Source organism: Pan troglodytes, chromosome 3 (assembly GCF_028858775.2).
Source record: "Pan troglodytes isolate AG18354 chromosome 3, NHGRI_mPanTro3-v2.0_pri, whole genome shotgun sequence".
NCBI lineage: Eukaryota > Metazoa > Chordata > Mammalia > Primates > Hominidae > Pan > Pan troglodytes.
The window spans coordinates 179982766-179999216 of NC_072401.2; positions in this window are offsets into that span (position 1 = coordinate 179982766).

The window sequence follows — 16451 nt, forward strand, 5'->3', positions numbered from 1 at the left end:
GTTAAAAGAAAATATAGAATTTTTAAAGAAGCAAGATAAAAATGAGTCATCTTGTACAAGGAATCCTCAATAAGATTATAAGCCTATTACTTAGATGAATATTCTATAATTTTACTTATATGAGGTACACAAAATAATCAATTCATACAGACAGAAAACAGAACAGAGGTTACAGAATCTCAGAAGGCAGGGTAATGGAAAATTAAAATTGAAAGTGTCCAGAGTTTTAGTGTGGAATGACAAAAAAAGTTCTGGAGATGGATGGCGGTGATGCTTACACAACAATGTGAATGTAATTAATGCCACTGAATTGTGCACAGAAAATGGTCCAAATGGTACATTTAATGTTTTGTATATTGCAACATAATTTTTAAAAACAAAAAATATGTTTAGTTTTTAATCAAATTGTTTCATCCTTCATGGTTTATGTGCTGACATGTGCTAATGTGACTTTCTGTTGATACAGATCATTCTCTTTTCTTTTAAATTTTATAGATTTAAAAAGTATTCTTACTGTTGTAAGATTTTACAACCCACCTTATTTTGTTGTTATTGTTGTTTTCAGTTTTGTTTTGTTTTAGACTTTCAGCAGCCTGAAGCCATGGTTTTTAGTTTCTGTCTTCTGTGATAAGCGGAAAAGAGGAATGAGGGCTTTACTGGCCCAACCAGAAAGAGAAACTAAGAATCCATGACTGTATTCTCTCCCTCGGACACCAAAGGATGATTTTAAACACAAAAAACTTTTAAAAGTATACTTTTGTTATTTGTTTTCAAATGTATTTGTCCATATTAATAAATATCTGCCTTTTTAATTTACTTTTGTTTTGGTAATACCTAGAATTAACTCATCTCTCACACCCGTGTGGTAGCTATATAAAACTGTGCTACTTACATATCCTGCTGAGGGGATCTCATGGTCCTAGTTGCTGCTCGTTCAAATCCCCAACCACATTTCTGCTGCAGCTGTGCTTTCTATGCGTTGTTCCCAGCCAGTGACTGAGTATGATAGGGCTACTAGTTCAGGATCTTACTGTGAGAAGTGAGACTCCTCTAAAGAGGAATGTTAGCTCAAGAATTCCCTATCAGGTTGACAAAGACTCTTACATATCTGAGCTGCAGTCAGACTCTTCCTGCTTCATCACCCTTCCTCCCATCCCTCCTTCAAAGGGGTCAGATCTTCATGCAGTCTGAAGTCTCTCCTCACCTTCAGCTCTCTCCATTTTATCTTTTATAGATATTTCCCCTAAAGAATCTCTTGCATCTCATCTAATGTAGGCATCTGCTGCTTAAGGGATCCAAACTAAAACAACCTGTCTGTATCAGTAGGTGTCACATTTCCCCTAAAAATTGATATAGTGTTTGTCCATTCAGAGATAGGTAAACATTTATGTATAGTTTACCTTTCTTTTTTTACATAAATGACTATTTTATACCTTGTGCTTTTTATTGAACACATACAGAACTTTACCTCATTTTAATACATAAAGTTTTTTTCATTTATTTTTTAAGTTAGTATTTTATCATCTTAAGAACTCATAAAATAAAGATAAAGAACATAGCAGAATTAAATTACATTCTTGATTATATTAACAAAAAGCTTCAGAGAGAAAACTAAGAAATTGTAAGTATATTAGTTATAGATAAAAATGAGAAAATGACATTGTTATATAGATAAATAATTGATATTTCAATATTTACATTCTATTATTTCAATCATGAAAACATTGTGAAACACTATTAACTAATTCATTGCTCACAGATATTTATGTTATATCACAGTTTTTCCTATTCTTAGAGTCCTAACTTCTTAGTTTTCTAATGACCGTTTTCAGATTCATTTAAAATCATATATGGGTGGCTTATTTTTTAAGCATTTTACTTTTGAAAATATAACTTTTTAATAGCCTTATAAATATGTAACTATTTGATCGGCTGCATAATCACTGAGACACTGGCTTTTCCCCTCAAAATGCTATAGTGGCTCACTTATCTTCTTTCCCCTTGACATGGCATTGTCTGAGATTCATGAAATCCATTAAACCTCTCCTAGAATTTCAATGCAGGTTTAGAAAAAAGAACAATCTGGTTGTCCCAATTTTTTGTTGTTGTGTTAGAGAATTAGACATCTGTCAACTCATCTGATAACAGGTTACCCTTGGTAACATGATGGCTCACGCCTGGTACAAAAGTTAATCATCTAACAATGATCCCTTCAGTAGGTGACCTAGTTAGAAAGTTCCCTTAGAAGAGCTTCTGGGTATGTAGACAACAGCATTGAAACTGAACAAAAAGCAGACTCATGGGAATCTCTAAAGGAAGTCTGTCACTCTGATACTTATCACAGATTTGTCACAGTCATTTGACAATAGACAGTTTAAAATAATTTTTCAAATATCCTGAGTATAACTCTAATTGCGTAGAAAAGAAGCAAATCTGAAAGAAATAGCAGTGACCTGTTCTCTGAGCTTGACTGTTTGCCTAGGCTATTACCTGAAATGGAAAACTAGAGAGGACGTGATCAATAGCAAAGCACTACCCCTGGCAAGTCTTCATGGTCTTGCTATCACTGGACCGTGCCTGGATTACTTAGGAATATAAGACTTTGAAAGGAGAGAATTTCTTTCTTTTGCAAACACAGAGCTGAAATCCTCACAGACATAACAGCGAGAATAATTGCACAAATAAAATCAAAATTTCTTACCTATTTCTACTTTCAAAAATTACAGTTTTACCTCACATATCAAAAAATAACAACAATAATCAAGACAATGAATTCATTATGTCTATGTTCTTTCATAAAATAATATATAGTTTTTTTTCCTGAGTGAGTGTATGGGAGAAAGTTAGAAAATATTAACTTGATATGGTCAGATATCCAACAATATAAATTTATTTGAAAGCTGTGATGAATAATTTTAATAACTTAAGGTTAAAACAAATAAAGCAATTAGATAATTCTTTAAAAGTTATTCCCCACAATTGATAGAATTTAAAATGAAGTTTTATTTTATGTAATTCAAATAATAAATAATAAAATTTGATTTTAAGGCAACTATTTTTCATACAACATAAAAGAATGAATATGAAGAGTTAGCATTTTAAAAGAAGCACAAATATTTACAATATTATTCATAAATAATGCCAATATTTGAAGAAAACAATAAGATCATCTTTTTTCCTGGTGACAGCTTCTTAAAACATTTTAATATTCTGAGTTTTCAACTGGATCTGCTGCTGAGATTCATCTTTGCCACTGGTATTTCCATTCCTTACAAACAAAGAGAAATCCTTTAATGTTATATCTGCACTATATCGATTGTCACTGTAAATGACATTGTTAAAACAGCATGTATTGATTGCTCATGGGATGTACGTTATTATATTAATAATAAAAATTACCACCTCTATCAATGGTGGCTATAGCCTTATGTAAGAAAAGAAAGTACAATGTCTACATCTCCTTTCCAATGTCACCAGGACTCCCCTTTTTGGTCAATTAAAAGGACATCCCCTAGTTATTCTCTATCAAATACCTCATTTCTTTCCTTAACAGAACCTTCATAGTTTATTAAGTGTTTTATTTAATTGCTGGTTTTCTTGCTAGTGATAAGAGATTGTTTTACCTTTGTATAGTTCTTGATAGTATAATTTCTAACCTAAGTCATAAGGTCATAGAATTCTAGAAAGAAACTATATTAAATAAACAAGATGCATTTTATGAATTGAAAAATAGCCACTTTGAGGATCTATTATATCAATGATAAAGTGAGATCGAAGATTTTGAAATATTGCACATTATAGAGCATGGTCTATAGAATCTAGTGTTAGCTAGAATGGCTTATGTAGCAGATGAACAATGACACAAATGCTTTGCTACTATTCCCACTGAGAAGTGAAGTCTAATTCGTTGCCGCTTGAATCTGGGCTGGTTTTAGTGACTTGCTTGACTTATAGAATGCAGTGGAAGTGATTTTGGAGGACTTCTGAGGCAAGGTCATTAAAAGCTGCAACTTTCCCTTTGATGTCTTAGAGCATCATCATTGACTGTCTGTAGTTGACATTTAAGAAGTCTGACTACTGCAGAAGCTATCTTGAACAGTTTCAGCCTTTCCCTCTAAGGCACAAGACAAATGAATGATTGCATCCTGGACCCTCCAGATCAGCCATTCATTGAGCTCAGTGCCACCATGTGAGCTCCACTGATCTCAAGCAGAAGAGAAGAATTACCAGGCCAGACATGTACAAATTCCTGACTGGCAAAATCATGAGATAAAATAAAATTAATATTATTTTAGCAAATACGTTTCAGGGTAGCATGTTACACATTTAGAAAGAACAAGAACAGGATTTTGTACCTGAAAGTCGGAAGCTGATATAACAAAAGTTAAAATACGTGGCAATGCTTTTGGACCAGGTGGTAGGTGAAGGTGAGAAGGAACTCTAAGAACTTGTTGGTGAAGAGTGGAAATACAGATGGGATATTGTCATTGAAGGCATAAAAGAAGGTGATGCTTGTTAAATAGTGGTAGAAGTTTTGGCAGCACTGTCACCTGCAGTAATAGAGAAAATATAAAATTTGCCTGATGAAATGATGGATTTGCTAAGAAAACTTTCAGAAAGAATGTTGAAAATGTGCATGCATGGACGTTTTTTAAAACGTTTTTAAAACATAGTTAAAGATGAATGGAAGAGATTAGATGTGTATAGTTAATGTTTTCAAAACAAAATTAGAGAATATATAAGGTAGGACTCACTGAGTGTTAAAAATAATGTTGTTTTTCACTTCCAGTGTCTCCAGATGGCACAAACCTCTACAAGTAGAAAGTGGCTCCAAGTCTTTGCTATTGTGAATAGTGCTGCAATAAATATACATGTGCAGTTGTCTTTATAGTAGAATGATTTATAATCCTTTGGGTATATAGCCAGTAATGGGATTGCTGGGTCAAATGGTATTTCTAGTTCTAGATCCTTGAGGAATCGATAGGTACAGCAAACCACCATGGCACATGTATACCTGTGTAACAAACCTGCACGTTCTGCACATGTATCCCAGAACTAAAGTATAATAGAAAAAACAACCATTTTTTAAAAAGGGCAAGAATATTAGAAAAAAGAAAAAGAAAGAAAGTAGACTCTGTGTAAAGATGAACTTGAGTGTGGTTCTAATATTTTCATGCTTTTCGTTAAGATTTTAGAAAGATTTAATGGTGTGCCTCATATACCAACTCAGCCACACTGACAGGCTTCCAAAAATCATAATATGTGGTACCTGCCTTGGCAATATTTAGCTCAAATGGAATAGGTACCAGTCTCAACAAAGATTCACAGCCTTGGCTTCTGTCTAATGGACAGAACCCTAATAAATTTTTAGGCAGGCCACAAAGTTTTTAAGCACCGTGGACTGAAGACAAAAGGGGAAGAAGAGAAAGAGGCAGTTCAAAGTGAAAAAAAAATATATCTTCAATGCACGCTAACTTTCCTCAGGGAAAAGCAGATTGACAAAATTCCCCAGCTGCAAAACATGAACCACTTCTAATAAAAAAGGAGACACAGAAGAGTATATATCAAGGTAATTCACATCTGCATCTATACAGATAAAAGTCTCAACCAACTTCCACTTCTGATGATTTATATTTCAAACTCGTGTTTTAAAATATGGACATGGGTATTTGGGGAATTCTCAGAGTTAATAATGCATGTCATACAACTATATTAAATAATTGCATTACCCTTTACTGATACATAAATTAGTAAACTAGAGTGTGTAAAATTTTCTGCAATTCACCTTGGGGTGAATTGGCTAGACATGCAACATTGATGCTGGCTGCTTTCTCCAGTGACCCCAGTACTGCAATTTGGTGGCTCTTTCCAAGTGTCTGTGGGGCTGTGGGCATTGGAGTGATTCTGTAATAAAGGATAGTAGGAAATTCCAAGGCCTTATATTGTAAGCCAGTTCAAATAGTAGTACTGACATAAAATATATAATTAAATAATATTACATAATATTTTAATGCTTTAAAAATTAGATAATTTACATTTTTCTAAAGTAATCCAAAGGTATAATTTTCTAAAAAGCTGTTAATAATAAAAGATTGTTTCTTTAGTTCACTGTAGAACTTAAGATGTCTTTTAGTACGTGAATAACTCAGAATTCTGGATTGAAACTATTATGTCATTTGTGCTTGCTCTAGAGAGAAGTCACTATTGCTTCACCACTTTAAATCTCTGGAGAATAATGACAACTTCTGCATGGTGGTTTTTTAATTTACTTTATTCGTCTATAAAAACACAGTTTTACTGCCTTCTTCCTCTCATTCTGATCTTAATGAACTAAAATACAAAGAAATATAAATTTGTTTTTGTTTTAAAAATACCACTTATAAACATATTCTCTAATAATCACATATATCTAGAAAGAATACTCATAAGCAAGAAGTGACCCATATCTCAAATATTACAGTATTTTAAACCCAATTTGGCTAATTATTTAAAGCTTCCTTTATTTTCTTCTTTATAAAATGTATTTGAGAACATGCACGTAAAACAGTTATTAAGGGGTGACGATTGTATTTATATAAATTGAATTATCAGCTCTTAAAACACAAATGCTCTCACTTATGAGTACTTTCATCGGGTTTTGACTGAGAACCCAGTATGTGCCAGGCACTGTATTAAGTCTTAGATTCCACTTGCAATAAAAAACAAAACAAAACAAAAAAACTCACTTATTTGCCTTCATGGAAGTATCTCTCTGGTGGGTGGGAAAGACAGATAATGGGTAAGAAAACTAGCAACTAAATGAAACACTTGTAAAGCGTGGACAGTACTGTGAAGGAAATACATAAAGTCTTTGCTAGAGAATCATTATGGTACGTCCTTTAGAGTGACCGAAAAGAGGAAGGAGGCCTGGTGACATTTAAAAGGATACCTAGGAAGGTAAGGAAAATGGCCAGCAAGAGACAGAGAGAGAGAGAGAGAGAGAGAGAGAGAACCAGACAGACCTAGGGAATATGAGGGAATAGGTATTTCAGCAAGGGGACAATAATTGAAAGGCTCTGAGTTCAAGAGAGAAGGCCAGTATGATCTGGAGAAGAAGTCAAGGGGGAAAATATGATTTTTGCTGCATAGATAATTTTTTTCCATGACAAAAATATTGGATCGTGGAGGGAAAACATCGAGCACTAAATAGAAAACATTATTATAATCTAGTTGATTGTTTTGGGCAACTCGTAAAAGGGTTACAGCAACAGAGAGGAAGAAAAATGAAGATACTTGAGATATATCTTGGTTATAAAACCAATACGAATTTTTCATAGGGATCAGATGTTGGGGTTGAGGAAGAACGAGAATGCAAGATGATTTTAGGTTTCTGGCTTGCAATTGAGTTGAAGGTATGTCAATTTATGAGAAGAAGAAGATTGGTAGAGTAAACAAAAAAAATATCAAGAAGACAATTGTTATGGACTGAATTCTATTTATGCCCAAATTGATATGTTGAAACCTTAATTACAAGTATCTTAGGATATGACTGTATTTAGAGCTATGGCCCTTAAAGAGGTAACTAAATTAATATGAGATCTTTAGGGTGGGCCCCACTCCACTCTGACTGGACTCCTTAAAAGAAGAGGAGATAAGACGTGGAGACATCATGGGTGTGTGCACACAGACAGATGACCATATGAAGAGGCAGCCAGAGGGAAGCCATCCTCAGGCCAAGAAGAGAGGCCCCGGAGAAAACCAACCACACCAACACCTTGAACACAGACTTGCAGTCTCCAGAACTGGGGGAAAATATATTTTTGTTATATATATACAAATATATTTTTGTTACACAATCTGTAGTATTTTGTGATGGCAGCCTTAGAAAACTAATATAACAATCAGTAGTTTGGTTTGGAAATGTTACTTTCAAGAACTTACAGGACCTTGGTGTGTAGATGCTGAGTAGGCCGTTGGATTTGCAACACAGGGAAGGAGCATCACTGGACTGATCAGTAATTTTTGGAATTTCCAGTATGTAGATGATATTTAAAGCAATTGACATGGATACATTATGAATAGAGAGACTGTACAGAGAAATAGTAAGAAAGCCCAGTAACAAGCTTCTAAAATTGTCAATTTTAATGAATTCATGCATTGCATTGGCATAAATTGGGGGAAAATATGTAATCCAAAATTGAGTTTAAAACTGAATATAACATTCTTTAAATTTTTTTTAAATTACTGTTCGTTTCCTCAGACTAAGGTTCCACATTATACATATTTCTTATTTTTTGCAAACTAAAAATCTTCAATTTATAATTTACAATGTTCCTTTGAAATCTTCATTTTAAATATATCTTCCACATAAAATCCTGTTTTCTAAAATACGCTTTTCTAATCTTAACAGAGAAAATGTCACTCTTACTTAATTAAATATGTTCTCTTAACCCAATGAATTCAAGGGGATTATATAAATATTTCATTTAAAATAAATTCCCAAAGATGCACTTATATGATTTAGTAAAAATTATATTCAATTTTTATTTTGAGGTAACCTGGAAGATATATATGCATATTCATGAATAACAAATTACTCAGCTATTCCTATATTAAACACTGTGAACAATAAGAAAATATTTACTACATTTTTTCTGATCTCAAGTAGTGCACTGCAGTTTGTCAAACAGTACTAAAATTCTTAAAGAGAAAAAAATCAATTTTAAAGACTAATGTCATAATGTAACAGTTTTGTAGACTGCTACTCTGAGTCATAGCAGGAAGAGGTTGTTCAGTTTTTCACCAAATTTCTGACAACATTTTGGGAAGCAGGTTCACTGTATTCTGGTTACCACTTCAGTCCATTGCAGCTTGGGCTGCAATCTCTACTACTCATACTAGTATGATGAGTTTGAACATTTACACAATGCTTACAGAAAGCTAAGCAACTTTATTACTCACAGATACGCAGCAAGGGAAAATAGAAGCTTAAGATTTATGGCAAGCTGGTCACCCAAGGCTCAGGCAAACTGCCCATGGAGAATGGATGGATTCTCATCTCTCTGTGCCCTATTTCACTGCAGCTGATGGACCTCGGAAAGCAGCCTGCCTTGGATTTTACACCTCAGGGTGAGGTGAAATGTTGGGCTAAAGCGTTGTAGGACGTCTTGTTATAGGAAGGACTGGAACAGAGCCTGGCCTATTTTGGCCAGTTCCAGCTTATTACAGGATGTGGTGTTTCCAGCACATTCTGCAACTATTGTGGAAAAGTACAAGTGGGAAAGGGGAAATAACTGGGTCAGTCCAAGAGCTGAAGAATTGTTCTGGACATTTATGTGAGAAAATATGGTAATTAATATTTATTTAATCCCTACTATATTCGAAGCATTAGCTTTGAGCACTTTCACACCGATTTCATACTCTGAAAACTTGTTCTTATTGAGCCCATTTTCTAGTGTATTGGAACAAAGAAGGCTTAAATAAATTACTGATGTTTTTTAGCTATATGTTTGAACAAACCTCTGTCTCTAAGGTTCAAGCTCTTATCGCTGTACCCTTTGAATTTGGGCAACTTTGTAAGGACCTGTAAAAGCACAAACTTTTTAGCAGGTAATTAGCTGAGGAAAAAGTCAAACATCCAAACACACACAGACCCACACACTGGCTTCACACACATGCTCATATTGACTTTGAAACATGATTTTATCTGCATTATATTAATATGATGCTAGGGTCACAAAAAAACTTTTATCTATGAATGTCCCACATATATAGTCTATGAAAATACAAAATTCCTCAAGTTAAGCAATGCAATTTTTTGGTAACCTTAACGAAACTGCCTTCCCAAATTGCTTTTCAGGCATCTCATTGTCCTAAGATTTGTAATAGAAGCAGAGGCTGTAAAAGTCTATTTACTTGGAAAAGCAAAATATTTCAATCTTGGAATGCACACAACTCAGACTTCAACTTCAACCTAAGTCATCTCAATGGGAAATGGCAGGCAAGACAATGGTAATATTCTCAATTGTTGCCAAGCTGTGTCTGTTTCTCATTCTCACTGAACTCATTCATCTCATTGTACTGGAATGGGTTTGTGGTTACTAGAATGCATGCATGGGTTATTAACGTAGTTTTCACTGCTAATGTTTAGTGAGTTTTAACATAGTAAATAATAAAGAACAAGAAAATAAGCACACTGTATTCATTCATATTCACAGACTGAAAAGTAACAGGGTTCTAGTATTGAGGAGGATAAAGTTCAATGACTGTAATAAAGAGAGATACATCTCCCCACTGTTTCTTTCTATACTGCTGCAAAAACAAAATATACCTTGCTGAATGACAGTGGCAATCGCTCTGATATCAGTGCTTTCCTACTGTGGAGTTTAAAGACCTAAACCATTATATTAAACAAAATTGCAGGTAATCTTTTCAAACATTCCATTTGAAGGTACTGGGAATAATTGATTTACATTCAAGAATATGTAAGAGTGCAAATTTTATACCAAAGATGCCCTTTTACATGTATAGCACAAATTCCCAAAGGACATACTAATGTTTTTCATACTTCTGCTAGTAATTATTTAGGATACATATCAATACCAATTATTAATTACCCAAAGATCATCCTGCCAACCACACAACTGTCACAAAATATATTCTAGCCAATTTATTCCTTCCCGAAACACATGACTTAATATAGATACTAACATCAATGAACATATAAAGGCACTTTAAACAGTAAAATTAAACATTAAATTAATATGCAGAGAGCTTAGTGGAAATAGATGGTGAGCATTTAAAGGACCATTTCTCCTTCTGTTAGTGTAATAGCATTGTTACGGAATACAGAAAGAGGATCTTACATTGACCTCTAGTTTTTATTTGTATTTATAAAATAAAAGCTTAAATCTATCACACTGCTAAATAACTGCTTTTCAAAACCGGAGACAGCACTTTACATTTTATTCATTTCACACCAACTGAATATGATAATACCTCTCATTATTTGAGGTTAAGAGAGCTTGAACATTCCCAAGAGGTTGTAATTCAAATGTAGGAGCCTGACTTTAAATGGTATTTACATATAGTACTTATTTGAATACAAGGAAGTTTTTTTTAAAATTAGGTACATACAAAGCAATATTGTTTCCCATTGTTTATTTCACGTTTATTTATAGTATTTAGAGTTTTTACAATACACTTAGTAGGCTTTGCTCATGAGAGTGGCTCCTTGAGTACTATAGAAAAGAACTTAGTTGTAGAATATGAAGGATAAGACAATACAACTGCTTACTATTTAAATCATCAAAATACATAACAGGTATTGAGTTATACTTTAGGTTGATATAACTGCATTTTATTTTTTGCTTTGTTTTTTTCCTGCCTACAGATTTAAATTGCTTCTATTGCTTCATACCAATGATGTTTCCTCAGAAACAAAATATGAACATCAAAACTGAAAGGTATTTTTAAAATTTAATAGAAAAGTCTGTATCTAGCAAAATGGCAAATAAGATATCCTGTGAGATTATAGAAATTCAGTTGTTTTCTGTAAACAACACAACTAAAATATCTCACATAATAAGTATCTTTTTTTAAAAAATTGCATTGACAAGCATCAAGAAAACTGTAGTCTACTAAAAAATCAGCTATAGAAATTTAGCGAAACACTGGACACAGATGTTACTCTCAGAGCAAAGACTGAACATTAGAGCTTCAGTTTTTATAGCCTCCTCTAGCATAAAGGACAGGAAATAAGGCCTAGGAATTGTCTGTGGTGATTAATTTGATAGATACTCTCCATAAATCTGACACTCAAATGGCATTATTTTTACTAAAAGTGAATAAGCCTGAGAAAAATCAAGGCAAACAGACTGTCCCAAGTTTGGCACATCTCTAAAAATTTGTAGTCACAAACTGGCCCTTACAAGGGTTTTCTTTCTATCCTGCACTATCTTTGTAGTATCCAGCCTTCAGGTAAGATAGAAAATTATTTCAGAAAAGGCCTTCCAAAATTATGATGATAATAGTTTTTTATCTGTTATACACACAGTTAAGATTTACAAAACACACAAGGAAACTAAACCCTGAGCAAGATAAAGCAGAAATAATTGTCAGCAAAACCATATCAGTGAAGATTTTAGATGCTAAAGTTATCATTCATATAATATAAATAATTTACATCAATTTAAATAATTTAATTTAGTTTTACTATTTTAAATACTTTGACTTTTACATTTAAATAGATTCGTAGGAAGTTCAAAACATAATGGAGAAAGAACCCATAGGATAACATTTTAAATAACTATCATACCATATCAAAAACAGGAAATTAATAGTCATATAATATTATAAACTAAAGTGCAGACCTCATATAGATTAAACTAATTTTTCATATACCCTCTTTTTTGGTGTATAATTCTATAAAATTTTATCACATATCAATATGTGTAATCACCATCAAAATCAGGATATGGTATTCTCTCTCTCCAAAGAAACTTATTCACGCTACCTCTTTCAGGCACACCGTGCCCCAACCTTAAACCTTGCATCCACTGATTTGTTCTTAAGCACTCAAATTTTGTCATTCTGAGAATGTTATATAAATGGAATCATAAATATGTAACTTTTTGAGGTTAACTTTTTTCCAGTTAGCATGTTATTAAAATGCATCCAATTTGAGTGAATCAATAGTGTATTCTCCCTTTATTATCATTATTATTATTTCCTGAGTAGAATTCCATGGTATGGATGAACCACAGATTGTTTATCCATTTACGCAGTGAAGGGCATCTGAGTTGTTCTAATTTATTGGCTTCTAAAGTTAAAAACCACCATGAACATTTGTGTATAGATTATTATGTGAGCACATGGTTTCATTTTTCTGGGAAAAATGTGCAGCATTCTGATTGCTAACTCATATGGTAAGAATATGTTTAGTTTTTTTTTTTTAAATGCAACTGACAAACTATTTGACAGAGTTGGTGTATCATTTACATCCCCAACAACAATTCATGAAAGACGCAGTTACCCGTTATCTTCACCAGTACTTTGTATTGTCGGCGTTTTTCAGTTTAGACCTTCTAAAGGGTATATAGTAGTATGTCATTATAACTTTACATAGTATATACTAATGGTTAATTATGTGAGATCTTTTGCACGTGCTTCTTTGTTTTCACAGATACTCATTAAGTGTCTGTTCAAGTATTTTGTGCATTTCCTAATCCTATTGTTTATTGTCTTATGGTTTCATTGTGAGAATTATTTATACAGTCTGGTTACAAGTCACTTTTCATGCATATGACTTGCAAATACACTACCTAATCTCATCTGATTGCATCTCAATTATCAAATATCTCAGAATAAAAAACAGCAAGTATAATTAATAGTCATTTAGAAGGTCTAGGTAAAACCAGTTTGGGTATGGTTTTCAAAAGTTTAAAAAGAGAATGATTATATGACTTACCTGTCAAAACTTTTGCAAATCAGTTGCTTTTAAAAAATTGGAAAAAGGTTTGATCATCTAGTTAAATACTATATCCCTAAAAATAATTCTAATTTTTGGTAGGCAACATTATGTGAACTTTGTCTCATAGAACAGAAACAATTGAAAAGTTTGCTAATGTTGCTATAACAAAACATCATCTATTTGCATCAACTTACTTTCAGGTACAGAGTTTTCTCATTACTTCCATAAGAATGTAGTATAGAAATATAATTGATGATGATGCCAATTTAATTCTAGCACCAGATAATATTCATAAATACATGAACTATTTGATTTAAAAATGTATATAGAGAGATAGTATAAGACTCATATTTTAGATATAAATTTCATTTCACGCTTGACATTTTCTTAAAATTTGTAGTATACATGTTTTGACTGATTCCATACTAAAATAATTGAAGTTATTCAATTCAGCTCTGAAGAAATATTTTAATACCCACAGACTCATGTCCAGAAGAACTAAAAACACAAGTCAATATTCATCTATAATTTTTTAGAATGACATTATGGTATGATAATAAATAGAAGACTTTCCAACTGAAAGTATATTATATATTAGGGTAATAATCTATGAAAATGTGCAATTAAAACATGAATGTAAGAAGAAAAAGTGACAGAGTCAAAATTTTTAGTTTGGTAAAGAAGAGTTTATTCATGTATATTTTTTCTTCATGGATAACAATGAGTTATCAAATTGCCTTGGCATTTAGATTCCAATGGGACTATTTCAAAGAGAAATATAACAATTTTATTTTAAATGTTAATATTTGTAACAATATAATGAAGATTGTATATTTTGCCTAGTATGAGCTCATTAAAAAAACCTACTGTATGAAAATGTAGATATTATCAAAAATATCTGATCACACAACAAGGACAAGGACTAATATCTGTCGTAGTTTTTTCCCAGCACAAGAATAATCCCAGGTAAAACAAAGTTACAAAATGCCACCATTAATTTGATGACTATTAGTAATGTAATGAATATTAGTAATTCATTGATTTAATGAATATTTATAATTAGTAATATTCATAATTAATATTAGTAATTTAATCACTTAGTAATAAATCAACTAGTTAGTATTAATTCATTACTAATCAGTAATTAATGAATATTAGTAATTTGTGCCAAAATAAACATTAATAATTAGTAAGTCATCAATAAATTAACCCCTAGATTTTGTTGATATGTCAACATATTTATAAATTTTCATTTGCAAAATGTTTTCACTTTTGTAGTAGCATACTAATAATATCAATGAAATCTGGAAAATACACCCAGAAAAATAGACACAGGCAGAATTTTTATAAAAGAATATACAGTGCTGTTGAGAAAATTTGGTATGTGTGGAATTACAGAGAGGGCATATAAAATAAATTTTAAAATAATTAACTCATACAAAATAACACAATCACAGTTTGTTCTTCAGTTTTTTAGAAAATTGATTTAAGCAAACATCTCAATTCAATACCTTCTGGAGCTTCCCTTTTTAAAACTTCTCAAAAATATTACTCTTAAACAGTTTACTTCCATATGTTTTTAATTGTTAAAATGGAGAAATTATTTGAATATTTTTGATTCTTTGAAAGTATACCTTCAGAAAAAATGTTTGCACTTACATATTTCAAAATATTTTAAGTAATTTTATATTCATATACTCAAATTACTGCTGTATGGAAGGGATGCTGTATTTATGTCATATAATTTTAAAAACAAATTACAGATATCTAATTATACTTTTGCTGTTTAATATAATTTGCTCACTTTACTTGTCTAGTTTGTAGAAGTACAAATATGAATTTATTTTTTTCTTTAGAAAAATACATAATATATTTTATTAAATTATTTTCAATTGTAAGTTAAATTACTTCAATTTTGGTAGACTATATTATTCACATATGTTCCTTTTATATTATAAATGTTTATATTCCTGTTTTCAGAGATAAAACAGGTATCATGAAACTTTTCATGATGAATAAGAACCATATAAATTAAATATTTCTGAAGAAAATGACAATATGCAATGAATACAAATTAAAATTGGAGAAAGTTGAAGTCCATTAAACTCTAGTGATTTCAAGAGCCTGAAGAATAAAAATGGCAGATGCTATTACCACTTATTTTATTTCACCCCCTCAGACCCTCAGAGAAAATGCACTGCTGTGAATGAACACATTTCTATCAAATTACCAACGTCATTTTTCAATTAGAAAATACTCTTCTAAAATTTAAATGGGATGAAAAAAAGAGTCTGAATAGCCAAAGAAATCCTAATCAAAAAGAACTAAAGCCTGCGGCATCACATTACCTGACTTCAAACTATATTACAAAGCTACAGCAACCACAACAACATGGTATTAGTGCAACAATAGACACATAGAAAAATAGAACAGAATGGAGAACCCAGAAATAAAGCAGTGTATATACAACTAACTATTCATCAATAAAGTCAGCAAAAATAAACAACGGAGGAAGTACTTTCTATTCAATAAATGGTGCTGGGAAAACTGGCTAATCATATGCAGACGAATGAAACTGGACTTCTATCTCTCACCAAATACAAAATTTAACTCAAGATGGATTAAAGACTTAAATGTAAGACTTCATATCCTAAAAATCTTAGAGGAAAACCTAGGAAATATCCTTCTGTACATCAGCCTTTGCAAATAATTTATGACCAAGTCCTCAAAAGCAATTGCGACAAAAACAGAATTGACAATTGGGACCTAACTGAACTGGAGAACTTTGCACAGCAAAATAATATGTCAACAGAATAAAGAGACGACCTACAGAATGGAAGAAAATATTTTCAAACTATGCATCTGCCAAACGACTAATGTCCAGAATCTATAAGGAACATAAACAATTCAGTAAGACAAAAAACAATAACCGTATTAAAAAGTGGGCAAAGGACATGAACAGACACTTCTCAAAAGAAGACATGCAAGCTACCGACAAACA